Source organism: Mauremys mutica, unplaced genomic scaffold, assembly GCF_020497125.1.
Source record: "Mauremys mutica isolate MM-2020 ecotype Southern unplaced genomic scaffold, ASM2049712v1 Super-Scaffold_100248, whole genome shotgun sequence".
Lineage (NCBI taxonomy): Eukaryota > Metazoa > Chordata > Testudines > Geoemydidae > Mauremys > Mauremys mutica.
Window position 1 is genome coordinate 114080 of NW_025423294.1, and position 26344 is coordinate 140423.

At 56.6% G+C, this 26344-nt stretch overlaps 1 non-coding gene and 1 pseudogene across 1 annotated transcript; both read right to left on the minus strand.

Annotated features, from left to right (window-relative positions):
• Window positions 1–14765: 14765 nt before the first annotated feature.
• Window positions 14766–14985, minus strand: LOC123360319 (annotated as a pseudogene).
• A 9901-nt stretch (window positions 14986–24886) lies between these two features.
• TRNAI-UAU lies at window positions 24887–24980 on the minus strand. The gene is made up of 2 exons: window positions 24943–24980; window positions 24887–24922 (listed from the first exon to the last, which is right to left on the minus strand). It is a non-coding gene; the product is annotated as a tRNA-Ile (tRNA).
• Between the last annotated feature and the right edge of the window lie 1364 nt (window positions 24981–26344).

Consider the following 26344-nt stretch of genomic DNA (forward strand, 5'->3'; position numbering starts at 1 on the left):
GAGTTCCTGCTGCCCGGCCGCCGCCCGCCCTCGCTCACCCTGCACTTATAACACACGGGGCGGACCGCCGCGCCCCCACCGCCGGCCTCGCCCACACCGGCCCCCACTGCCGACAGCTGCCCCGACGCGGCCCCCGGAGACCGTCCCTTCCCCACGCCGAGTTCCCGGTGCCAAAGTCGGGCCCTGCCTGGCAGCCTGCGTCCGCTCCCACGATTCTCTGCTCGCACACAGATCTGCATACCTGCTCACGCGGCTCCGCCCCTCCGCTCGGGCCCCTCCCCCTGCCCGCCCGGGCCGCCGCTCTTGCGTGCTCAGCTCTTTGAGCTCAGATGGGGTGTAGTGCTCAGATCGAGTGCGACAGACCTTAACTTTGCCATGTGACGGTCATTCTATCCCCATTACCTGGCTTGCTTATTTATACCTATGACTGTCTTTAACTGTTGTATGCGTGATGTACCCTCACTGCTTGCTGACTGTATCTTGAACTCACCCACAGTATACCCCACATTGGGGACACTGCACACTGTATAAGTTATGTGCTGTCCAATACCAAAGTACTAGCATCCCCCTATACTCTGTATGTCACCCCTGATGACCAATATCTGATGTTTCAACTCTCTGTATCGTTCATTTTCAAATATTTTCTAATAAACTTTTAAATCTTGGTCTATCCAAGGCCGTGATCAAGTGTCTTGATGTTTTTGGTCTTTTGGCCTCGAGATGAAAACCTTGTTTGTGTCTTGGGAACCTTGAGGTAAAAAATTGTCTAAGTTGTAGCGGGTCCCGTCCCGGGAAGCCAGGCCATCAGAGAGACGACGTGGCCCACCTGCTGCTGGAGAAAGAGTGCAGCTTGCATTTCGCTTCTCTCTCGCTCTCTCTCCCCACCGGAAGTTGGTCCAATACAAGAATGACCTCCCCTGCCTTGTCTCACGTCAGTTTCTCCTCGGGGCAGAAGGTCGGGCGTTGTCAGCCACTCTCCAGAAACTGGACGGCCACTCGATCCCTTTTGTTACTTGCCAAGTGAGGCTGAGTGCACTGGCAACTGGCAGGCAGCTCCACATGGAGCTTCCCACCTAGACATCCCTGGACGAGGTGAGGTGGTGCATTGGCAAAGGGGGCGGTTTGAGCAGGGTGGGGTGTGTGTGTGTGTGTGTGTGTGTGTGTGTGTGTGTGTGTGATTTTGGGAAGTGATGTCACAAACTGCTGGGGCTGGTTTCCTATTGGTGTGACCGATTTTTGCAAAGCTTCCCCCCCCCAATCTTCTTTTGGCACTAGGGCTTTCTGCGCTGCTGTTGACAAGGGCAGTGGCACAAGGGGCTCAGGGTGGAGAATCAGGGAGCCGGCGGGTGGGGGAGAAAGGGTGCACGGGGGTGTGTGTGTCACAAGGATAAGAATCACATTTAGCCCTTGCACGGCAATGGTGGTGCACTCATGCACTGCCACAGCTTCTAGTACCATGATTATTTATCTGTACAACAGCAGCACCTACAGACACCGGGGCAGAATCAAGGCCCCCTTTGGGCCAGGCGCTGCCCAGACACAGCGAGAGACAGGCCATGCCCCAGAGAGTTTACAGGCTCCACACCCAAAAAGTGGGAGGAGAAACAGAGGCCCAGTGTCACACAGCAGCAGTGAGAGTAAAACCCAGGACTCCTGGCTCCTCCTGCTCTAACCACTAGACCCCACTCTGCTCCCAGAGTTGGGGACAGAACCCAGGAGTCCTGGCTTCCCAAAAGGGCAGGAGTGGGGTCTAGTGGTTAGAGAAAAGGAAGATGGGTGTCAGGACTCCTAGGTTCCAGTCCCAGCACTGGGGCTAGAGTGGAGTCTCGTACGTTAGCACAGGTGGGGCTGGGAGCCAGGACTCCTGGGTTCTTCCCATCCCCCCCCCCCCCCAACCACCTTGCACAGCAGGAGGGGGCTGGGCAGGAAGCGATGATGGGGTGAAAACTACCAAGAAATGCAAATCCTGGAAGGAGCCTGTGTCAGGAACTGGGTGGTACAGAAACCACGGCCCCCATCCCATCTCTAACCCCCCCTTGGCTGGCACTGGATCATGCCCCCTGTGCCCCCCCAAACCACCCCCTGTGAGCCCTGGGGGGAAGGGAATAGCCATGGTGCTGGGCCCCCCATCCAATTGACGTATTCATTGTCGCAGTGACTCAAGGTGTGTGCACAGAATAGGGATGGAGTGTGTGTGTGTGAGTGTATGGATGGATTTCTGCATGTGTTTGTGTGGTTTTCTGTGAGGCGTTGGGTGGGGGGGTGTTATTACAGCTGTGGGGGTTTTGTTTGTGTCTGTGCAAGTGTGTGTGTTCATGTGGCTGGATTTGTGATGTGTTTGCATCTGTTAGCAGTTGTGTTGATGTTGGCTGGATTTGTGTGGGTGTTTGTGTATATTAGCAAGTGTGTGTGCCTGCATTCATGCATGTGTTTGTGTATGTTTGCAATTGTGTGTGCGTGTGTGTGTGCTCTGCTGCCCTCTTTCGGCGCAACAACTGTTTCTCTGTATGTCACAGCCCCCATACCATCGACCCCGGTGGTGATTTCCCCATGTTACAAGGGCTGGCTGGCCTGACCCTTCTCCCCTCTGCGGAGTGTGGCGGGGGCTGCAGTTCACTCCCTGTGGGGCAGGAGTGCCAAGGTGCGGGGCACTGGGCTGCGATGCACCTGGAGAGCAGCTCAGGTGAGGTGGGGCAGGGTGTGTGGTGTCCGTTCTGTGTTGACTGGTGCTGGGCCATTGCACAATCCCCAGCCACACCGCACAGTGCACCCCGAGAGGGGGCAGGGGGCCAAGCAGACGATCCAGCACGAGGGGGAGAGGATGTGTGGTTGTGGGGAGGAAAAGCCTTGGGCTGCTCTGGGGGAATGCAGAGCAGGGGTGACACCCCAGAAACATGCAGCAAAGGGATGGACAGGTGGGGTGGGTGGATAGAAGAGGCTGCGAGCCTAAAAACTAAAAGGGGAGTGTGGGGTCTAGTGGTCAGAACGGGGGAGGGGGGCTGGTGGTCAGAATTCCTGGGTTCTATCTCCAGCCCTGGGAGGGGAGTAGGAGCCAGTGGTTAGGGTGTGTGTCAGGGGAAGAGCCAGGACTCCTGGGTTCTCTCCCTGGCTCTGACTCTCTCTCGTGCAATCCCTCGGCGGTAACCCAACTCACCAGCGTGTGGGAGCGAGGGGCTGGGGCCGGGTTGTGACACAGCCCAGAGTCCGTACTGCCCCTTTGTTACCCAACCAGGGCAGGGTGGGGGATGGCCTGGGAGACCCGCTAAGAAAGGGGCTTCTGGTGGGTTTGTGTGTGGGTCACGCTGCCCCCTGCTGGATAGACCCCTCTAAGTAAGAACCAGTCTCAGCCCGGGTCAGACCCTGGGAGCCCAGCCCCCTCTGTCGCCATGGCCATGTCTATTGGTCTCCTGGAAAGGTCCATTCTCATGGGTAGCTGTCCAGTGGCAGTGAGTTCCACAGGCCTCGGCACACACTGTGTGGGGCAGGAGGTCCTTGTGTTGGGAGCAGTGGGAGTGAACTGTGTGCGGTTGTGTCTCTGAGCACAATTGCGAATATTCTGGTGTGTGTGTGTGATTGTGAGTGTGGCTCGGGGTGTGATTGTTTCTCTCTTTCGGGGTTGGGCTAGCATGCCCCTCTGGGTGTGTTGTGTGTGAGTGTTCTTGGGATTGTGTGAGTCCCTTTCTGCGTCAATGTGTGTGTGTCACTTGCTGCAGGATACAAAATTATGCAAAGCCACACACACACACACACACACACACACACACACACAGAGTGTGGCTCAGCCCCACCAGCAGGGGGCAGCAGGGACACACACGTCTCTCCTGGGCCAGCTTGGACAATTTCCCATCACGACCCGGCACAGTGCTGGTGCCCCCACACGGGGGTGAGCAGTGACCGGGCGGGGCGGGGGGCAGATGTGCTGGATTCAGAAGGAAGCACTTTGGGAAAATCAGTCAAGGCCCTTAGCAGAGCTGAGACACCGACCCAGTGACCCCTGCACCACCCTGGGAGGGGAGTGGGGTCTAGTGGTCAGAGCAGGAGGGGGCTGGGCACCAGGACCCCTGGGTTCTACCCCTGGTCCTGGGAGTGGAGGGGGTCTAGAGCAGGGGGACTGGGAGCTAGGACTCCTGGGTTCCATAGGGGAGACTGTTTTATCTTGTGCTTCCCTCCCTAGAAATCCAAGCACAGCCCCCTAGTGGAGAGTGAGTGGGAGCGGGGGAAGTTGCTTTCCCACTTCAGAAACATGATTCAACCTCCCCTCCACCATGGGCTGTGACATCATGGACCTCGACCTCCCCAAGGCAGACAGTAGAAGCCCCACCCCACCAGAGAAGGGGGACAGGGGTCTAGTTGCACCCACAACAATCCCACTCATGGTTGCAAAGAAACCCCCACATCCCCACAAAGCACTGCTAGGACAGGATCTGCTGCTTTCTTTTCACCAGGAGCTGCTCCCCGCCAGGCACCACACCCCAGTCACACGCCCTTGGTCAATACGTAGCTCAGTGGCAATCACTGCCCCGAAGTGACTCCGGTGCAGGCACCCACCGCAGGAACTCCCCACATCGGGTTCTGTCCACACGCAGAGAATTCTCTCCGCCGGGCTCCTTCGGTTCCTCTCGCTGCTCTCCGTCCTGCCGCCTGACACTGCTCATCTGCATAACCCCGCCCATGGACACGTGACACCTTCTGTCGTTTTGGTCTCCAGTGAATGAGTTGCCTGTGGGGACTGATTACGTCACCGCACGTCACAGCCACCGCGCGGGGATTGTCTGTGAGCCCCGCGCTGGGGGCGGGGTTTCAGAGAGAGACCCAGCCCCATAGACATCCTGGGGCAGGGAGATATTGGGGGAAGGGATGAGGGGATGGGGGGAGGGAGAGACCCAGCCCCATAGACCTGCAGGGGCCGGGATCTTGGGGTCAGGAGGGGAGAAGGGGGATTAGCAGAGACCCAGCCTGGGGTGCAGGAGAAATGGGGTGGGGTGGAGGGAGACATGTCGGGTGGGGGTGGGGTGTGTGAAATGTTGGTCCAGCGAATCTGAGTCACTCCCAGGACATGCTGTGCAGGGGGGAGCACAGGGGCAGGGAGAGAGCCCCAGCCCCAGCCCCACAGAGCCCCAGAGGGATATTGGGGGCAGCGGAGGGGATGGAGGGGGGAGACACCCAGCCCCATAGAGGCAGCGGGATATGGGGGGGCAGGAGAGGGGATGGCAGAGAAGACACCCATCTCCATAGACCCCCCAGAGGCAGGAAATGAGGGGAGAAGGGGGGTGGGAGGGATCCAGCCCCATAGACCTGTAAGGGCAGGGAGATATTGGCGGCAGGAGGGGAGAAGGGGGGTTGGCAGAGACCCAGCCCAGGGTGCAGTGGAAATGGGGTGGTTTGGAGGGAACTGGGGAGGAGAAGGGACACAGGGCAGGACACATGTTGGGACAGGGAAACTGACTCACTCCGAATACATGCAGGGCGGGGGCAGATCATGCTGGTCCCAAGGTAATTTCGGGGGGTTCTGCTGCCCCACTCAGCCGGGGGGCTCCCCTCTGGGCTGAGGAGCCCTGGGGTGGGGCGGGTGCAGGGGCTGGGTGTGTGTCAGGCTGGGGGAGCTGCCTGGGCAGAGGGGCTGGAACTGGGGGGGCTGCAGGCACCAGCACACCCAGCGCCTGGTTGGAGTGTCGGCAAGCTGCAGGGGGCGCTCTGCTGGTCGCCGCGAGGGAAGCAGGAACCCAAACCCCTCCCCCACTCCCCTCCCAGAGCTGGGGGGAGAACCCAGGAGTCCTGGCTCCCAGCCCCGCCCCCGAGTGGGGAAAGACGAGGCCAAGGGAGAAGCAGGCGGGGCCGGGGCTCTCTGGGGGGCGGGGCGGGGATGAGGAGTTGCGTTGGGGGGGAGGTGTCAGGTTGACCCAGGGACCCGCGGTCACCTGGGCTGGAGAGGACGGAGGAGCCCCGGGGCAGGCTGGGAGTTGTAGTTCCTGGCTCGACCCAGAGCAGAAGTGACGGATAATTTGCTCAGACAACGCCCCCTCCCGGTGCACACTGGGAAGCGTAGTTCTCTCTCTCTCTCTCTCTCTCTCTCTCGCTCTCTCTCTCACACACGGCCTCTATTGGAGGAGGGGCCGTAACTCGTCACTTCGCCGCGTCCCTCCCCGCTCCCTGATTGGTGGAGAGAGCGCGGGACCGGGACTCAGTGCGTGGGGGGAGGCCCCGGTTCCCTCGCCCAGAGGCTTCGCTGCCCCCCCCCCCGGGCGCGCGCTGCGGCCGTTGGGATTCGAATGCCGCGTGGGAGCCGGGCCGGGGGGGCACAGGGCAGAGGCAGCGCGGAGTGAAAGGGCTTCACCCGCCCCCCAGCCTGGCAGCCCCACAAGCCTTCAGCCCTCCCCCAACCTGCCCCCGCAGTGTCCCCCCCCCCCGCTGTGACCCTCCCGCCAGCCCCGCCCCTGGCGTCCCCTCCCCAACCCTGTCTTCTCTGCCCGGCCTTTCCATTTGCACCCCCCGTCCTCATCGCCCCACCCCCGACCTCCTCCTCCCCCTCATCGCCCCGCCCCTAATTGATTCCAGCCCATTTCCCCATGGCTGGGCCCCAATTTCCCATCCCCCCCACTCCCCCAGTCCATCCCCAGGGTGTGAGGTTCCTCATCTCCAATCTCTGCTGCCCCCCAACCTGCCGGGTTCCCCTTTTCAGCCACTGTGGGGTCCTCCAACCCGCCCCCACCCATCCACTCTGGGCTCTCTAAATCCCACATTCCCACAATGCACCTTGGTAACCCCACCCTCCTCCGTCCCTAATCCCCCTAGTCCCTTCCCTGGGGTCCTCCTGGACACCCCAACCCACAGTCCGGCCCCCACATACATCCCAGTCACTCATTCACACGCTGAGCTAGTTCTTCAGGGGCCCCCACAGCCCCCCAAACTCTTCCATCCATGAGCCCCGTGGACCTGTGGCCGGGAAGTGGGGGAAGCTCCCACTCTGGCTGGGCTGGGTGTGGGTGTTAATCTTTTCCTGGCTTGTGGGTGCTGAGCTCACAAAGGCTTTTTGCTCCCTCGGGGTGGGGTGGGGTTTTGGCCAAAGATGACGAGGTTTGGTAGCCCGGTGAATGCTGCGTGGTGTCTGGAATGGGGTGTGTGTGTTCCCATCATGCCCCTTCCCCTCTGCCTGCAGAGCTGAGCACAGACAGGTCTGAGGAGCAGAGCAGGAGCTCTGGGAAGGAGAAGAGCAATATGAAGATGGAGTCTAAGACGAGGCCAGGTGACTTCTGTGGAGGGAGACATGCTGGACAGCGCCAAGGATTGGGGAGACAACCAGGTGTGAGCCCCGGGCTCAGATTTCTGATTGTAGCTGTGATGGCAGAATGGGAGGAGGGTTGAAGCCGGAGCCCTGGGGTGCGGGAGTAGCGAGAAGAGGAGCCTCGCCACCATTGCTTTTTCTTTTCCTCTTGTGTTGTGTTTCATACCAAGGAGTCACGGGGACGGAGTCCAGCCCCGAGGTGAGATGGAAAGTGAGCGAGAGCAGTGACAGGGTGAATCCTGTTGATGCCAGGCAAGACCTGCCCAGCTGGGATGAGAGTAGCTGTCTCTGTCGGTGAGAGAAGTATCTGGTTTGGGGAGGGCTCTGGTCACAGCCCCCCTGGCTCCAGGCAGGGACGTCCCGTTACCTGGGTGTGGGTTTCTGGACTAGCTGTGGCTTCAAGGGAGATGATGCTGCCATTTGCGGGGGCTGATCATCTCTCTGGCCAGGAGTGGTGTGTGCTCCCTAGCAGAAAGTTGGATCCATGAGGGTGACTCCCTGTTCTGAGTTTCTTTCTTCCTCCGAGGTTTCTCGCTCTGTGTTGGTCAACTTACACTCAAACTCTCTCTCTCTCCTTTCATGGACACCTGTCATGTTCAGTTGCCTTCATCCTCTTCCTCTGCTCCTCCTCCCTCAGTCTCCTATGGGCTCAGCTGGGTCCATCTGCCCACGGGCAAGGTCTCTGCCATACTGGGAAGGATGTGTCCTGCCTGCCAGGATAAGGGGGTTGCTCCTCCCACCCCCTATCTTCAGGGAGACCTCATTGCTGTCACTGGGTCACAGCGTGAGTGGCCAGTCATGGCTTTGGGGCTGTGGGGGCTGAGACAGAGGGGTGGGCTCGCAGTCATGGCTTTGGGCACAGGAGAAGTGGAGCTGGGATTAGAGATGCCCAAAACCCCCCTTATCACCCGCTAGCTCCATTACTGCATCACCCAAAAGCCTCGCTCAGGGTCCACTATGCCTCCTTGTGCTGGGCACTGCAGGGCCAATCAGAGGGACAGCAGGATGCATGAGGAAATAGATGAGTGTGTGAGGCAGATGGGTGGGGGGGGGTGGCATACATTGGGGACGGATGCGGGGTTGAGGGTTGGACGGACAGCAGGACAGATGGAGAGCTGCAGGGATGGATGGTGACATCACAGGCTGGACTTGTGATGGGTTCAGCTCATGGCTGCTGGCCCTGTCATCTCCTGCCCGCATCTGCCCGTCTGACTCTGCCCCTGTCTCTCGCAGGCAGCACTCAGCAGAGTCTGGCCCTGTCGTTACACTGGTGCCTACATGCAGTGCACACCTGTGTGTTATGTGCTCCTGGAGAGCTCAGGCAGGGACAAGCGTGCGGCTCACGGCTGCTGAACCAGCTACTCCAAAGCCTGCCACAGATCTCCCTCTCCTTGGGCAGCAAGACCCTGGCCGGGGGGTTCCCTGTCCCTCCTCGCTGCCTGCTCAGCACAGAGACCGAGGTCACCTGCCTCTGCCCAGCCTCTAGCTGGAGCTGCTCCCGCCCCGAATTGCTGGTATCCAGCCTGGCCGGAGTTGGTGCGATGTCCTAGCGGAGTCCGTTCTTTCTCCCCTGTAGATGACGATTTTCCCCACTGCAGTTAGTTGCTCTTTCTCTGCTTCCCCATAGCCCCTCCCCAGTGATAGTGACCCCTGCTGGCCAGGCACGGGAGTGTCCTGTAGGTGCCTTCTTGTAGGAGCAGTGACTCCTGGTGGCGAGGGACAGCAATGCCTGGCATGTATCCCCCTAGCATTGCTGCAGCGACCCCCTGGTGGCCACTGAAGGCAGTTGCCTATGTGACCCCACCACTGCCATTGCGCCTGTGAGCGCTGGTGGGTAGGTGAGGCAGGGCCCTGTATGTACATCAGCCATTGGGGCAGTGCCCTCTGCGTATCCCACTCTCATCTCGGTGACTCGTGTTGCCCAGGTGGGGCAGTCCCCTGTGTGTATTTAATCCCCCCAACCCCTGCATTGGGCCAGTGAGCACTGGTAGCCAGAGGAGTCAGTGCCTGAGGTGTGTTCTTCACCTCCCCCAAGGTGGCAGGGTGCCTGGGTGGCCGTGTCAGGCAGTGCCCTGGGTATCTTCCAACCCCTCTGTGGCAGTGAGCCCTGCTCCTGGTGTGTGTCACTCCCCCACTAGGGATGTGCACTGGTGGCCAAGTAGGGCAGTGCCCTGTGTGTAGCCCCCTCCCTCCCCCCCCCCAGGGTGACCAGACAGAAAGTGTGAAGAATCGGGACGGGGTGGAGGGTAATAGGCACCTACATAAGAAAAAGCCCCGAATATTGGGACTGTCCCTATAAAATCGGGACATCTGGTCACCCTATCCCCTCTACCCCTGAGCCAGGTATGGCAGGCACTGATCCCTGGCATCTCCGTGGGGCAATACCCTCTGTATATCCCCCAATTGGGGCAGTGACCCCTGCTGGTCAGGTGGGGGCAGTGCCCTGTGTGTGTGTCTCCCCTATTTAGGTAGTGACCCCTGGTGGCTAAGTGAGGCAGTGGCCTTTGATTTCCTCTTCTCTCCCCAGCCCCCTCTCTCTCTGGGGTAGGGCACCCAGCTGGGGCACTATTCGATGTGTATCTCTACTAATTGGAGCAGTGACCTCCCTGTGGTGCCTTGGTGTGGCAGTGCCCTATTGGTATCTCCCTCCCCCTCTCCCCACACCATTGTGGTAGTGGCCATTTCAGGCAGTGGCCTGTTTATCATCCCCCCACACCACCACCATTGCAGCAGTGCCCCCTGGTGGCCATGTGCAGCAGTGCCCTGCATGTATCCCCCTCAACCATTGCTGCAGTGACCCCAGGGGCCCAGTTTGAGTAGTAGCCTGAGTGTACCTCACCTCTTGGGGCAGTAACTTGTGGGGCCACGTAGGGCAGTGGCCTGTATGTACCATCTCCTCTGGAGCAGTGACCACTGGTGTCTTGGTGCTAAGATGCAGCCACCTCTGGGTTACATGGTGGGGCTGTTTACAGGACAATGGGGACAGGCCCCCCTGTTCCAGGAAGTAGGGGAATGTCTGGTGTTCGGGGCAGAGCGTTCCACCTTCTATTGAACTGTGATGTTCTGAGCACCTTTCCCCTGCATGAAGAAGACCCTGTGTGGCTCCAAAGCTGGTCCAGTAACAGGTATCACCTCACCTGCCTTGTCTCCCTGATATTCTGGGCGGTGTCCAACTTCCCCTTCGCTGTTGGTCCTCAAACCTCCTCCAAGCAATCCCCCCCGCCCAGTCTCTTAAGCTGCCAAACCTCCCCTGGAGCCCAAACCTGGCGGGGGGGGGGGCAGCCCACCTGAAAACCCTGCAGCACCATGGGAGTGGTAGTGTCCACTGCCTCCATCTCCCACCAGCAAGGACGGGCCTCACAGCACCATGGGAGTGGTCGTGTCTCCTGCTTCCATTTCCTGACAGCTGCTGCCAGGCCCGGCCCAGACTTCCTGTTTCTGGTGCGAGTCCAGCAGCAGATGCTGCCATGAGGCGGTGCTGGGAAGGGTGGTGCTGGTGTCAGGAGAAAGCAGGAGGAGCAGGTGGGGTCTGTGCTCCTGCGGGGAGGTGCTGCCCTTGCTGTGAAAAGGCCCCGCCATTAGGGGAGATGTCATCTCCCTGCCCTGCCACGCTCTGCACCAGCCCCTGCTTGTCACGGGAGCAGGGCTGGCTCCAGGCACCAGTGTAGCAAGCAGGTGCTTGGAGCGGCCAGTTCAAAGGGGCGGCCCGTCCGGTGTCGGGGCAGCACGTCTGGGTCTTGGGCGGAAATTCGGCGGCGGGTCCCTCATTCCCTGTCTTAGTCTTTGAGCTGCTGCCGAATTGCTGCCAAAGAGGAAGGGGGGGAGGGGGAGGGGGAGGACTCGCCGCCGAACTGCCGCAGAAGCAGCAGTGTGGTTGAGCTGCCGCCGAAGAGCCACAGCTTGTCCTTCCCCCCCCCCTCCTGCTTGGGGCAGCAGAAAAGCTGGAGCTGGCCCTGCACAGGAGGAGCAGGCTCCAGTCTGCGGAGCTGCAGCAGGGAACCCCGCAGCAGGGAACCCCGCAGCCCAACGCCTGTCAGGCCCCCCCGTTCTCCATGCCCCTAATCCCTGCTGCCCCCCCCCCACCCATCAGTTATAGAACAGGAGGCAACTTAACTTCTGCTCACTGTTCCCGGTGGGGCTCTAACAGAGCGCGAACCGGAGCCACTTCACTTCCACTCGCTGTTCCCTTCATAGACGCAGGGTCAGAGCTCTCACAGGCTGGGCAGCAAGGAGCTGGTGCCGTTTGTCTCACCCCAGTGGATATTGCAGCCCTTAGGATAGAGGTTTGTTCTTTAAACATGGGGTCAATCTCCTGTGGGGTTGGGCCACAGGAGAGCCCCGTGCCCCTTCCTGTGCTTCTAACCCTGCACTGTTCACCCTGCGTCCTCCCCCACGCCCCTAACCCTGTGCCCCCCTCTGGCACCCCTAACCTCTGCACCCCTAACCCTGTGCTCCCCCTACACTCCCTCCAGCACCTCTAACCCCAACATCCCCAACCTCTGGTGCCCCTAACCCTGCACCCCTCCAGCATCCTTACATCCCTCACCCCTAACCCTGTGCTCCCCCCGAACCCTAAACTTGTGACCTCTGGCACCCCTACACCCCAACCCTGCCCCCCCTCCTGCACCCCTCACCCTGCCCCCTAACCTCTGCACCCCTAACCCTGTGCCCCCTCCAGTTCCCCTAACCCCTGCACCCCTAACCCCTGCCTCCTCCTGCACCCATAATCCCTGCACTGTGCCCCCTTTTCCCCTAACCCCTGCACCCCCTCCTGTGCCCACTTGGGGAAACTGACCTGGATGCACGGAGTAGCTGGCATTGCTGCTCGCTCCCCCCGCCGCCCCTGAACACTGCTCCTCCGCACATCGCTAGGGGGCTGTGAGGGGGGAGCAAGGAGCGACATCAGGGCTCCCTGCCTCCAGGTCACCTTCCCCACCTGGGCTGCTGCTCTCTGTCCTCCCCTTATGCAGCCCAGGTGGGGAAGGTGACCTGGAGGCAGGGAGCCCTGATGTTGCTCCTTGCTCCCCCCTCACAGCCCCGTAGGGGGGCACGGAGGAACATTGAGGGGAGCAGTATCCGCTCATCACCGCTCTCTCCCCCTTCTCTTCCCCTCCCTCCCCCCATGTTCCTATGCCGGGAGGGAGCAGGGAGAAATCTGGGCACCACCCCAAGCAGCATTCCCCTGCCAGCCGGGAGCAGTTTCTGACTTTACACGAGCAGCACACACCTCTCTGCTACCGTACAGCACCGCCCTTGACCATGGTACGCCTGGGCAATGCCCTGGTGTCACCCACCCCTAAGGCTGGCCCTGGCTATGGGCTTCAGAGGGAGTGACCAGACCAGGCAGCCATGGAGAGCTCCAGCCCCTGTTCTCCCCTCCCAGCTTCTAGCAATCAGAGGCCAGGGACATGCTTCCATGCTGATGACAGGTACTGCTCAATAACGATCCAAAGTACATTCATATTCCTCATCTGAGTCAGATGCCACCCACTGAAGATTGATTTTCCTGTCTAGTGGTTCAGGTTCTGTAGTGTCTGCATCAGAGTGTTGCTCTTTGAGGACTTCTGACAACATGTTTCACACCTTGTCCCTCTTGGATTTTGGAAGGCGCTTCAGATTCTTAAACCTTGGGTTGAGCGCTGTAGCTATCTCTAGAAATCTCACGTTGTACTTTCTTTGCGTTTTGTCAAATTTGCAGTGAAAGTGTTCTTAAAGTGAACAACATGTGCTGGGTCATCACCCAAGACTGCCATAAAACGAAATAGATGGCAGAATGCAGATAAAACCATGGAGCAGGAGACATACAGTTCTTCATCAAGGTCTTCAGTCACAAATTAATGCATTATTTTTTAACAAGCATTTTCAGCATGGAAGCATGTCCTCTGGAATGGTGGTTGAAGTATGAAGGCATATGGATGTTAGCATATCTGGCACGTTAATACCTTGCAACGCTGGCTACAAAAGTGCCATGAGAGAGCCTGTTCTCACTTTTAGGTGACGTATATAAGACACGGGCAGCATTATCTCCAGTAAATGTAAACAAACTTGTTTGTCTTAGCGATTGGCTGAACAAGAAGTAGGACTGACTGGACTCTACAGTTTTACATTGTTTTCTTTTTGAGTGCACTTCTGCAACAACAACAACAAAATCTACATATGCAAGTTGCACTTCAATAATAAAGAGATTGCACTACAGTACTTTATATTTTACAGTGTAAATATTTGTAGTAAAACTATATATAGTGACCACTGTACACTTCGTATTCTATGTTGTAATTGAAATCAATATATTTGAATATGTAGAAAAACAAAATATAATAAATTTCAATTGGTATTCTATTAACGGTGTGATTAAAACTGAGATTAATCATGATTTTTTTAAAGTTAATTGTGTAAGTTATCTGCAATTAATTGACAGCCCTAGATTTGAATGTTTCTGTCCCATGCAGGACAAGCTGGAATATCTGTGTGCAGGGAAAGAGCCTGGGGGGAATTGTGCTGGGAAATTATTTCCTGTTCTGACATGTTCCCAGTTGCCCTTTTTGCCCTAACAGGCTGCAGCGCAACATCCATGTTTTGCTCCAGCTCATTCCGTCCTCCCAGGGGCCGGGGAAGGGAAATGGCTGCAGTGGAGCCAGGTGAGGGAGGGATTAGCAGGGAGTTGCTGGCGGGTTCCCGTGGCGGGGAGAAAGGGCAGTAAATACATAGGGGGTGGGAACTTCCAGGGAGGTTGGTCGGGGTGGGAGAGGGCAGGAAATCCCCAGGGTGGGGGACAGGGAGTGACAAACCTGCTGGGATTTGTTTACTGTGAGGCTCCAGCATTTCTCAAATGTGGCCACCAGGGGCTTTTATTGTGGCCACAGCCTCCCGGGCTGTAATTGAGGGGGAGTCGGGGGCAGCAAAGCAGCGGCTCTTCCCCCCGACTGCCTGCAGGGGCTGGTCCCTACCCCCTTCCCGAGTCACAAACACTGTAGGAACAGGCAACCAGTGGGAGTTCCCCACCTCCCCACGTGCGGTGGGGCTCGGGCTTCAGGCTTCTGCTCTGGGCTGGTGGGCGACAGGCCCAGTCAAGATACATGGAACGTAGGCTGGGTGGGGAGAAGTCTGTGTAACTCATCCAGTTATTGATATACATGTGACCTCAAATATTACCAATCTGTGTCCCCCCCCCCCACACACACAACCCCCCCCAACCAACCATCTCCCAAACAGACCCTCAGTCTGGAAAGCATTCATCCCTCATGTTGTTGAAAAAACTCACAGCAAACAGAAGAATCTCAGCTTTTAAAACAATTTTCCAGCAAGACAAAAAAACTCACAGCTGTAGACTCAGAAAACACTCCCAAGGAATTTTAACAATATATTGTTATGAAAAACTTAAGTGCTAAAGAAACCTGATTTTCCAAACATTTTAAAAAAAAATCTTCTCAAATCAGCATCTTTAGAGTGAATCTGCTTTTTTAACCACACAATTCTTCCCAAAAGGAGAGGCACTGGTCCTGGAAATAGTGCAATACCAGGTCAATGCATGGGGTGGTCAGAGCAAGCTCCTTTTCCATCCCCTTGTTTCAAAAATCAATTTAGATAATGCTTTCCCAGCCAGAAGGCCGAGAAGCGATAGTCCTTAAATAAAGGACTTATCAGATATTAAGCTGATAAGAACAGACACTACGCTTGATCTTAGCCAAAGGCCAAGAAGCAATGCTGTTAGTCTCGGATGTTAGGCAGCTGCTCTTCCCCCACTTCTTTCTACTTCAGCACGAGGAGCACCCAGACACGCACCAAACACCATTCACGAGGCTTTGATAACTAGGTAACTCAAAGTGATGATCACTTCCCCGAAATGACTCCACTGGAAGAATTCAAAGCAAGAGCCCTTAACACACAATTCTGTTCAAAGACAGAGAAGTCTTTCACCCTCCTTCCTCTTGCTGGTTTCCCTGTGCATGCCTAATTTGCATAAACCCACCCACTGACATGTGACTAACAATCTCTCACTGTTAACTCTTACAGCAAAACAGCCCAAAGAAAGCCTATGCAAGCGCTATACCGCAGCCCCAATGCTCTTTTCTGATCCTTCTCAAACGTACAGTCATCAGGCACACATAAGATAGTTTTGCTCCATACCAGTCCAGTTCCTTGTCTAACCACTGCACACACATGGTATAACCCTACCCTGAGCTGATTCCCGACTTTTGCGCTCAATACAGGAAAACGAGAATTGAGAGAGAAGCTGTGCAGGGAAGTCTTCCTCAACTTGCACTCCACTCCCCAAGGGCCTTTTGGGTTCTTCTGTGGACTTCAGGTTCCATTTGATTGCCAAGGTTTATGGTCTTATTAATTAGCCATCTCCTAATGCAAGGATGCTACATGACAGACTAAAGATTGATTTTCCAAAAGAGCTGAGAAACAGAACTAAAGCTGAGCACGAGGTGTTACATTTACATGAGCATCCAGAATCTGACTGTGCCCTGGCAAGTTCAATGCTTCCGAAAGAAATCAGAAAATAAGCAGCCCGTCAGGTCCCCCTGCTAGCACCCAGATCTAGTCAATCTGTAGGGAAATAAGGAAAAGGTGATGAATAAAGAAGTCAGGAAATAACAAGGAAATGAAGAGGTTTGTCGAACGGGTTTCTGTCCGATATACCATCTTCTCAGCTACCAATCAAAGTTAAAGACCTAAAGTCAACCTATCGGCATAAGTACAGATGGTTGGATGGAAATTAAAAGGAGCTGCTGTCACAAGTGTTAGGAGCCCGCAAGCAGCATGCAGATCGTTTAAAAATGCTGCAATTAGAGGCTGCAACAAAGTTCCTCCTCTACCTTGGTGGGTCCTGCGCTTATTGGCAGATTTGCTCACCTCAGTGATCTTCCCCTCTGGTGGAACCCACAGTCTGGGTCAACTCCTCCTGTGTCTGATCAGGAGTTGGGAGGTTTGGGGGGAACCCGGGCCCATCCTCTACTCCGGGTTCCAGCCCAGGGCCCTGTGGATCACAGCTGTCTATAGTGCCTCCTGTAACAGCTGCATGACAGCTACACCTCCCTGGGCTACTTCCCCATGGCCTCCTCCAAACACCTTCTTTATCCTCACCACAGGACCTTCCTCCTGGTGTCTGATAACGCTTGTACTCCTCAGTCCTCCAGCAGCTACACCCTCTCCCTCTCCCTCTCAGCTCCTTGTGCCTCTTGCTCCCAGCTCCTCACATGCACACCACAAACTGAAATGAGCTTCTTTTTACATCCAGGTGCCCTGATTAGCTCTGCCTTGATTGGCTGCAGGTGTCTAATCAGCCTGTCAGGGTGTGGAAAGCCCCAGGGCGGGTGCAAGGAAGTTTTGTGCCCTAGGTGAAACTTCCACCTTGCACCCTCCCACCCAACTAACCCTGCCCCCCCACGGCAGCTAACTCAGCCCCCCACCTGGGGAGCCCCCCAGCAGCAGCTACACCCCACACCGTGACAGCTAACCCCTCTTCCCCCCATCCCATCCTGTGGCAGCTAAGCCTGCCTGGGGAGCCAGCCCCAGCTCACCTCGGCTCTGCCTCCTCCACTGAGCAGGCTGGAGGTTGCTCTAATTCTCCTCCCCCTCCAGGCTTGCGACGCCGATTGGAGGAGACTTAGAGCTGGGCTGTGTGCTCTGCGGAGGAGGCAGAGCGGAGGTGAGCTGGGGTGGGGAGTGGTTCCCCTGTGCGCCCCCTTCCCCCGTTACTGCAGGCAGCCCTCCCCGCGCACCCCCCCACCCAGCTCACCTCCACTCCACCTCCTCACCTGAGGGGGCTTTTAGGTGGCCACCTAGTTTGCCTAAATGGTTGCACGGGCCCTGGTGTTCACAAGCATTGTGAAAACGTGCAATTCCCGCTCACACTACACAGGGGCAGCACAGCTCCGGGGTTCTCTGGAATCACACAATAATGCTGGCTTTGTTCCCACAGCACCTGGAGCTTTGCACAGTGAGACATGGGGGTGCTGCAGCACCTGCCGCAGCCCTCGTTCCCGCACCTCTGCTTCTCTGCAGGGAACTTGTTATGCCACGAGGGGTGGGGCAGGGAGACTGTGCAGGAGACCCAGGCCCACGCGCTGAGCACTGCAGCTCCAGTGCTGTGTTCGGGATTCATTTCTGCTCTCTGATAAAACTGCCCCAGGCTCCTCTGCCCAACTAATATTCGTCCAGGCTCCCCGGCGCTGTTAGTATCTGTCCAGAGCTCTCGCCAGCCCTGCCCCAGGAGAGCTGGGCGCTCGCCCTGCTCTAGGAGAGCCAGGCAGGCCCTGAGCACTAGACGCTGAGCCTAGGCCAGTGGTGCCAGAACAATCTGTATAGTGGGGGGGGCTGAGCCACCCAACCAACTGTAACCCCTGGGTGTGATGGAAACCACGTCAAGCCAGGGGCTGCTGCAGCCCCCCCAGTTCCAGCCCCTCTGCCCAGGCAGCTCCCCCAGCCTGACACACACACCCAGCCCCTGCACCCGCCCCACCCCAGGGCTCCTCAGCCCAGAGGGGAGCCCCCCCCCGGCTGAGTGGGGCATCAGAACCCCCCAAAATTACCCTGGGACCAGCATGATCTGCCTCCGCCCTGCCCTGCTCCGCATGTATTCGGAGCGAGTCAGTTTCTCTGTCCCAACATGTGTCCTGTCCTGTGTGTCTTCTCCTCCCCAGTTCCCTCCAAACCAGCCCATTTCCCTGCACCCAGGCTGGGTCTCTGCCAACCCCCCTTCTCCCCTCCTGTCCCCAATATCTCCCTGCCCCTACAGGTCTATAGGGCTGGATCCCTCCCTCCCTCCCTCATTTCCTGCCTCTGGAGATGAGAGTCTTCTCTGCGATCCCCTCTCCTACCCCCCCATATCCCGCTGCCTCTAGGGGTCTATGGGGCTGGGTCTCTCCTCCCTCCCCTGCCCCAATATCCCTCTGGGGCTCTGTGGGGCTGGGGCTCTATCCCTGCCCCTGTGCTCCCCCCTGCACACAATGTCCTGGGAGTGACTCAGTTTCCCTGGACCAACATTTCACACACCCAACCCCCACCCCCACCCGACATGTCTCCCTCCACCCCACCCCATTTCTCCTGCACCCCAGGCTGGGTCTCTGCCAACCCCCCTTCTCCCCTCCTGACCCCAAGATCCCCTGCCCCTGCAGGTCTCTCCCTGCCCCAGGCTGTCTATGGGGCTGGGTCTCTCCCTGAAGCCCCGCCCCCAGCACGGGGCTCACAGACAATCCCCGCCCGGCGGCTGTGACGTGAGGTGACGTGCTCACTCCCCGCAGGCAACTCATTCATGAGATCAAAATGACAGAAGGTGTCACGTGTCCATGGGCGGGGTTATGCAGATGAACAGCGTCTGGCGGCAGGACGGAGAGCAGCGAGAGGAACCCGAAGGAGCCCGGCGGAGAGAATTCTCTGCGTGTGGACAGAATCCGGTGTGGGGAGTTCGTGCGGTGGGTGCCTGCACCGGAGTCACTTCGGGGTAGTGATTGCCACTGAGCTACGTATTGACCAAAGGCGTGTGAATGGGTTGTGGTGCCTGGAGGGGAGCAGCTCATGGTGAAAAATAAAGCAGTGGGAGCAGCAGATCCTGTCCTAGCAGTGGTTTGTGGGGATGTGGGGGTTTCTTTGCAACCATAAGTAGGATTGTTGTGGGTGCAACTAGCCCCCCCGTTCTCTGCTGGGGCGGGGCTTCTACTGTCTGCCTGGGGGAGGGAGGGATCCATGATGTCACAGCCCATGGTGGAGGGGAGGTTGAATCATGTTTCTAAAGTGGGAGAGCAACTTCCCCCACTCTTTCCACTAGGGGGCTGGGCTGGGATCTCTAGGGAGGGGAGCACAGGGAAAAACAGTCTCCCCTATGGAACCCAGGAGTCCTGGCTCCCAGTTCCCCTGCTCTAGACCCCCCCCCCCTCCCTCCCTCCCAGGACCAGGGGTAGAACCCAGGGGTCCTGGTGCCCAGCCGCCTCCCTGCTCTGACCACTCGACCCCACTCCCCTCCCAGGGTGGTGCAGGTGTCGCTGGGTCTGTGTCTCAGCTCTGCTAAGGGCCTTGACTGATTTTCTCAAAGTGCTTCCTTCTGAATCCAGCACATCTGCCCCCCACTCTGCCCAGTCACTGCCCACCACCATGTGGGGGCACCAGCGCTGTGCCGGGTCGTGATGGGAAATTGTCCAAGCTGGCGCAGGAGAGACGTGTGTGTCCCTGCTGCCCCCTGCTGGTGGGGCTGAGCCCCACTCTGTGTGTGTGTGTGTGTGTGGTAGCTTTGCAGGATTTTGTATCCTGCAGCAAGTGACACACACATTGATGCACAAAGGGACTCACACAATCCCAAGAACACTCACACACAACACACCGAGAGGGACATGCTAGCCCAACCCCCAAAGAGAGAAACAATCACACCCCCAGCCACACTCACAATCACACACACACCCCAGAATATTCGCAATTGTGCTCAGATACACAACCGCACACAGTTCGCTCCCACTGCTCCCAACACAAGGACCTCCTGCCCCACACAGCGTGTACCGAGGCCTGTGGAACTCACTGCCACTGGACAGCTACCCATGAGAATGGACCTTTCCAGGAAACCAATAGACATGGCCATGGTGACAGAGGGGGCTGGGCTCCCAGGGTCTGACCCGGGCTGAGACTGGTTCTGACCTAGAGGGGTCTATCCAGCAGGGGGCAGCGTGACCCACACACAGATCCACCAAAAGCGCCTTTCTTAGCGGGTCTCCCAGGCCATCCCCCACCCTGCCTCGGTTGGGTAACAAAGGGGCAGCACAGGACTCTAGGCCGTGTCACTCCAGCCCCAGCCCCTCGCTCCCACATGCTGGTGAGTTGGGTTACTGCCGAGGGATTGCACAAGAGAGAGTCAGAGCCAGAGAGAGAACCCAGGAGTCCTGGCTCTCCCCCTGACACACACCCTAACCACTGGCTCCCACTCCCCTCCCAGGGCTGGAGATAGAACCCAGGAATTCTGACCACCAGCTTCCGCCCCTCCCCCGCTCTGACCACTAGACCCCAAACTCCCCTTTTAGATTTTAGTCTCGCTGCCTCTTCTATCCACCCACCCCACCTGTCCATCCCTTTGCTGCAGGTTTTTGGGGTGTCACCCCTGCTCTGCACTTCCCCAGTGCAGCCCAAGGCTTTTCCTCCCCCAACCACACATTCTCTCCCCCTCGTGCTGGATCATCTGCTTGGCCCCCTGCCCCCTCTCGGGGCGCGCTGTGCGGCGTGGCTGGGGATTGTGCAATGGCCCAGCACCAGGCAACGCAGAACGGACACCACAGGCCCTGCCCCACCTCACCTGAGCTGCTCTCCAGGTGCATCGGAGCCCAGTGCCCCGCACCTTGGCACTCCTGCCCCACAGGGGGTGAGCTGCAGCCCCCGCCACACTCCGCAGAGGGGAGAAGGGTCAGGCCAGCCAGCCCTTGTAAGATGGGGAATTCACCACTGGGGTCGATGGTACGGGGGCTGTGACATACAGAGAAACAGTTGTTGCGCCGAAAGAGGGCAGCAGAGCACACACACACACACACACTTGCAAACATGCCCAAACACATGCATGAATCCAGCCACACACATACACACTTGCTAATATACACAAACACCCGCACAAATCCAGCTAACATCAACACAACTGCTAACAGATGCAAACACATGCACAAATCCAGCCACATGAACACACACACTTGCACAGCCACAAACACAACACCCACAGCTGTAATGACACCCCCCCACACACAAAACCCTTACAGAAAACCACACATACACAAACACATGCAGAAATCATGGGGGGAGGAGGTCTGGGGTGCAGGCCCTGGGCTGGGGATTGGGGTGCAGGGTCTGGGGGGAGTTGGGTGCAGAAGGGGTGAGAGGCTGGTCTCTGGGAGGGAGTTTGGGTGGGGGAGGGGTTCTGGGGTGCAGGCTCTGGGATGGAGTTTGCAGCGCTGTAACAAGGGTGAGGCGAGTGAGGCACTTGCCTCGGGTGCGCAAAGTGGAGGGGCGCAGCTCTACCCCGATCAGCAGCACTTCGGCGGCAGCTCTACCGCTGCTGCTTCTTCGGCAGCATTTCAGCAGTGGGTCCTTCTCTCCGAGAGGGACTCAGGGACCCGCTGCCCAATTGCCGCTGAAGGATGAATGAAGCAGCGGCGGCAATTGGGCGGCAGGTCCTTCCCTCCAACAGGGACTCAGGGACCTGCCGCCAAAGAGCCTGGAGCCGGCCCTTGCCTCGGGCACAAAAATTCCTTGTTACGGCTCTGGGAGTTTGGGTGCTGGGTGCAGGCTCTGGGCTGGGGCAGGGGGTGGGGGGAACAGGAGGAGGGGTGGGGGTGCAGGCTCTGGGCGGGAGATTGGGGCAGGTGGGAGGGGGTGTGTGTAGGGAGAGGGCACAGGCTGTGGGAGGGAGTTGGGGGCAGGCGTGTGTGGAGGGGGGTGCAGGCTCTGGGAGGGAGTCAGGAGTGTGGCGCTTACCTGGGGCTCCAAGGCGGGGCGGGCTGGGGGGCGTCCGTGTGCTGCTGCCCCCAGGCATCACCCCCACAGCGTCCCATTGGCCACAGGGGTGATCAGGCAGAGGCAGCGTGCGGAGGCACAGATCCACCCTGCCCTGCCATGGGGAGGGGCCGGCAGCCACTGGAGCAAGCAGGCAGATGCTGCTCAGCTCCACTGCACTGACGGGGTCCCTGGGGGGGAACGCCTGGGGGCGGCAGGTGGGGCCAAGGGAGTGACCTGGTCCCAAAACTGCTGGAGCCCCACGGGTGAGACCTGGGAACCAGGACTGCCAGCCAGACAAACACCTTTAAGAGGAGGCGTCCCTCTCCCTGTCAAAAACTGATCTTCCTCCTTCAGTTCAGTGACAGCCTGAATTGTTCCTTATCCCGGCAGAGCCAGAGGACTGAAACAGCAACATCAAACCCCTGTGTAGCTCGCAGGAATGGACATAAACACTCCCTGGTATCTGAGGAGATGTTCAGCTTTGCCCTTGGTCAACTACAAGGCTAAAGGGAAAGGAGGTGGCGCCAGATATAAAGAGTGAAACACGACACATCATAGTTATGCCCACGGTGGCTGCAAAATCTTTTTTTGTACTTCTTCCTATCAGCAGTGTATTGTTTTCTCTGGAGTCTAGACCTTGACCAAGAAATTTGTACTTTGCTAAAATAATCGACTGCCCCTGGTGAAGACAATGGACTTGACACCCACTGGGGTGTCCCTACACAGGTACAAGTACTAACAACAGTGGCTGCCTTTTAGCCTTAGATTTTAATCAGGGCAATAAATTGAAACAACCCCCTGTTAAATCATTTCTCAGCCCGAGTCCTTCACCCACATTCCCTAGAGCATTGGGCCACCATGTGGACGTTTAATTTCCGACCTCAGTTTCACACAAAGACAAAATTTGCTTTGCACAGATCCATGAAAAGCAAAATCTTCCTGTGTCTCTGGTCTGAGCCAGGGCATTCAATTCCAGTGAACCCTTCTCTCCTGCAATGGCGACGGTCAGACAGAGGGAACGTGGCACCTCCATCCCTGCCAGGGAGGTATTGGCTCGGCTCTTTCTTTCTGCTGCTGTTGTTAGTCCATGAAACATCAAGGGTGTAATGCAAGGCTGAGTTCATGCACCAGCCCCCTGAAAAAATTTCAGTGCCCCAGAGAAATCCTGCCGCCTGCTATTGGAATGATGTGCTGGAGATTTGACTAGGAAAGGGACTGTCTGAATTGTCAGAGTGGGGAATGAACAACAATCTACAGCAATGTCATTCACACAGACACACTCTCATCCTGCTCCAGCTGGAAGGGAAATGGGCAGGAATTCTCGCTGTTCAGCCCAGGACACACTTACACTGATGCGCAGTCATGAGTGTGCTGGGGAAGCTGGTCTGAGCAATTTGAAGTGACAATTCAGTGAGAACAGAATCATCATGTAGTGAAACATCTGTGTATTGAGTAGTTGTGGCCAAGTGGTTAAGGCAACAGACTAGAAATCCATTGGGGTCTGTCCGCGCAGGTTCAAATCCTGCTAGCTACGCAAGCACTGTGCTGTTGTTATTATTACTGTAGTCTTAGTGCCTGAGCATCCACAGTGCAAACTGGAGCCAGATCTACTTTCACTCTGTCTACACTTAAAACGCTGCTGTGGCACTGCTATAGCACTTTGGAGTAGACAGTGACTGGAGGGGTTTTCCCATCTCTGTAATAGCTACATGGACAGAACAATTCTTCCTTTTCTTTAGCACTAACTAACCCGGGCTTAGGTCACCTTAACTCTATGGGTTTGGGGGGGGGGGTTCACACCCTGAGAGATGTCACTCTGCCAGTTCAGTGCCCAGCGTACACCAGCCCTTAGATCCCTCTTGGTATTTCAGTGCAGGCACTGACCTGTGAGAGGAAAACATCAGCTCACAAACACAGAGACTGAATTCCCCACATTCAATCTCTCTGCACTTTCCAGAAAATCACGAAATTCAATTCATTCTTGCTAGGCCAGAGAAAAAATAAGTGACACCAAGTTTTTGGCTTGGTTAAATAAAATTAAGTGTTTAATTAATATGGTAAAAATCTGCACTGATTCCTCTAACTAACACCACAGCGTGAAATAGGAACAGAGACAAAGCTTGTCAGTGACGACTAATTTCACAAATGATCTTCCCATTATTAATTTTCACGCTGCCCCCATTGGAGGTCTGGGCATCTCCAGTGTCACTGCTCTGCATTCACCTTCAGCTTAGAATTGTTCTCAGACATTCCCAAATTTGGAAAATTGTGCAGGTCAGAATGTGAATAGTGACCCCATCTCCTTCCTGCACCTGCTCCACAGCAGCTTCTCCACCTGCAGAGTCACCCCAGCACGGCAGTGCAGCCGCCCAGGGTTCAGCAGGGGCCCCTGGCAAGGACAGTGGGTGCAGCTAACAGCCCAGTGTGCCTGGCCGTGAGGCAGCTGTAAAAAAGCAACCCCCCCCCCAGAAGTACAGAGCCTGAATTCCTTAACTTTAACATCATGACCCCCTGTAGAAAGCCACACGTGTCAGTTGTATTTTCACAGGGAGATGCAAAAATCAAGTGACACCAATTTTTAAGTCGAGTAAATAAAGTTGAGGAGATAGTTATTAACCTCCCAAAAATATACTAAAGATCCCTCAACATAACACCTGAAGGTGAAATATGAACAGAGACAAATCTTGTCAGCAAAGGCTCATTTCCCAAACGATCCTCAAAATGTTACTAATTCCCACCCCTCCTCCACAGGAGCTCTGCGCAGTGTAACTGTTCTGCAGGCAGCTTCCCATTAAATGCTGTTGGGGGACATTCCCAGGCCTGGAAATGTACCAACGACAGAATTTGAAGAGCAAACCTGGCTCCCCGCACCAGGCGGGATTTTAGTGTTTTGTCCCTGTCATTTAGTCTTTGTCAATAGTACAGACGCCAGGGGCAGGACTCCAGGCTCTGCTTGAGGGATCCTGGCACAGGGGCTGGGGGGGAGAAAGGATTGTAGCTTCTGACCTGAGCTCTGGAGAGGAGGTAATAAGTGAAGGGGGCATTTCTGACTCTGCCCCTCCTCAGTGTCCCTGGGCTGGAGTTCTACATTCCACCGGCCAAATGAGGGGGTGACACCACTTGGCTAATGAAAACCAGGGCTCCAGGTGAGGCTTGAACTCACAACCTCAGCACTGCTCCTCTCAGCACTGCCCTATAAGTACTGTGCGCTAACCAATTGCGCCACTGGAGCACCTGTTGATTGCTCTTCTCCCAGTTCCCTAGGCTGATAAAGGTGAGGAGTGACCTCAAAACAGTCTCTGTGGAGCTTGAGAGCAGGTAGCGACAAGTGTTGTACTCGGTGGGGTGGATCCTTCTTAAGGCTTCCAGGCACCATTTGACCCTTTTGTTCTTCCCTGTGTAATAACAGAGCTGGTTAAGACTCAATGGAGAGTCTTGCTGCAGACCAACAGATCTCAAATCACTGATAACCAGCTCTAAGCGTTCGTCCTGCTTTGGGACAGTGTCTCTCATGCAACAAACTGCCCAGTCTGCGCTAGCAGTGAGGCTCCATCACTAACAGCTGAAATCAGGGAGAGCTGTGTGAAGTGCAGGGCCCCAGGGGTGCCTGAACAGGGGGGAACAACACCCCAGGACTTTTAAACATGGGAGGGCTCTGCCTTGCCACTTTGTAATGACCGTAAGGGCAGGAGGAAGGTGCAGCATAGGAGTCTATGTAGCTCTGATTTTTGTCTTCTGACAGTAGCCAATACCAGGTGCCCTAAAAGCCACTCCCCAACACAGCACTGGGAGTTGAACCCAGGATCTCCTGTTTACAAAACACATGTTTTAAACCAGCTAAGCCATGGTGCCTGCTGTTACTTACAGTATCGTGTCTGCACACACCTGACTCTGTGCCAGTCCCCACTGGGCCCTGACAAGTGTTGCTCGTGATTGGATTCTGTAAAGCAGAGGAGCAGGTGAAGTTTTGCTCCCAAGGTGGGTGTGTGATTCTTTGGACAGGTCTACACTAGAAAATTAGGTTGGTGTAATTACATTACTTAGGCTAGCAATGCAGTTCTATCAACCTAATCCCAGTGCAGATAGCGGCTCAGCTGTCAGAACTTTCCTTTGGAGCAGGGGGACACTGAAAGGGGAGGGGCCCAGCCTCTGTAGTAGAAATACAGGGCAGGTGAGTTCACAGCAGGCATGGTGATATAATGAGCAGCAGCATTTACACTGACAATTTATCGCTTGAAGTTTGCTGCAAAAACCTCTCGTCGAGGTGTTTTTATTTTGTCACCAAAACAGGGCAGTTTTGTCGCCAGACGTGGCATTGCAGTGTGTGCACCAGCCACAAGCTGCCGAACGAGGGTGCGTTGTCTGTTTTTCACACACCTGAGCAATATAATTCTGCTGAAAGAATTAGTGCAGACCTGGCCAAAGATTCACACACACACACAGCTTGCAAGGAAAACTTCAGCTGCTCCTCTGCTTTGCAGTATCCAAACACATGCAAAGCGTATCAGGCCCCAGTAGGGCTGGCAGGGAGTCAGCTGTGGGCAGACACTGTGTCTTAGTTATAAGCAGGCACCATGGCTTAGTTGGCTTAAAGCA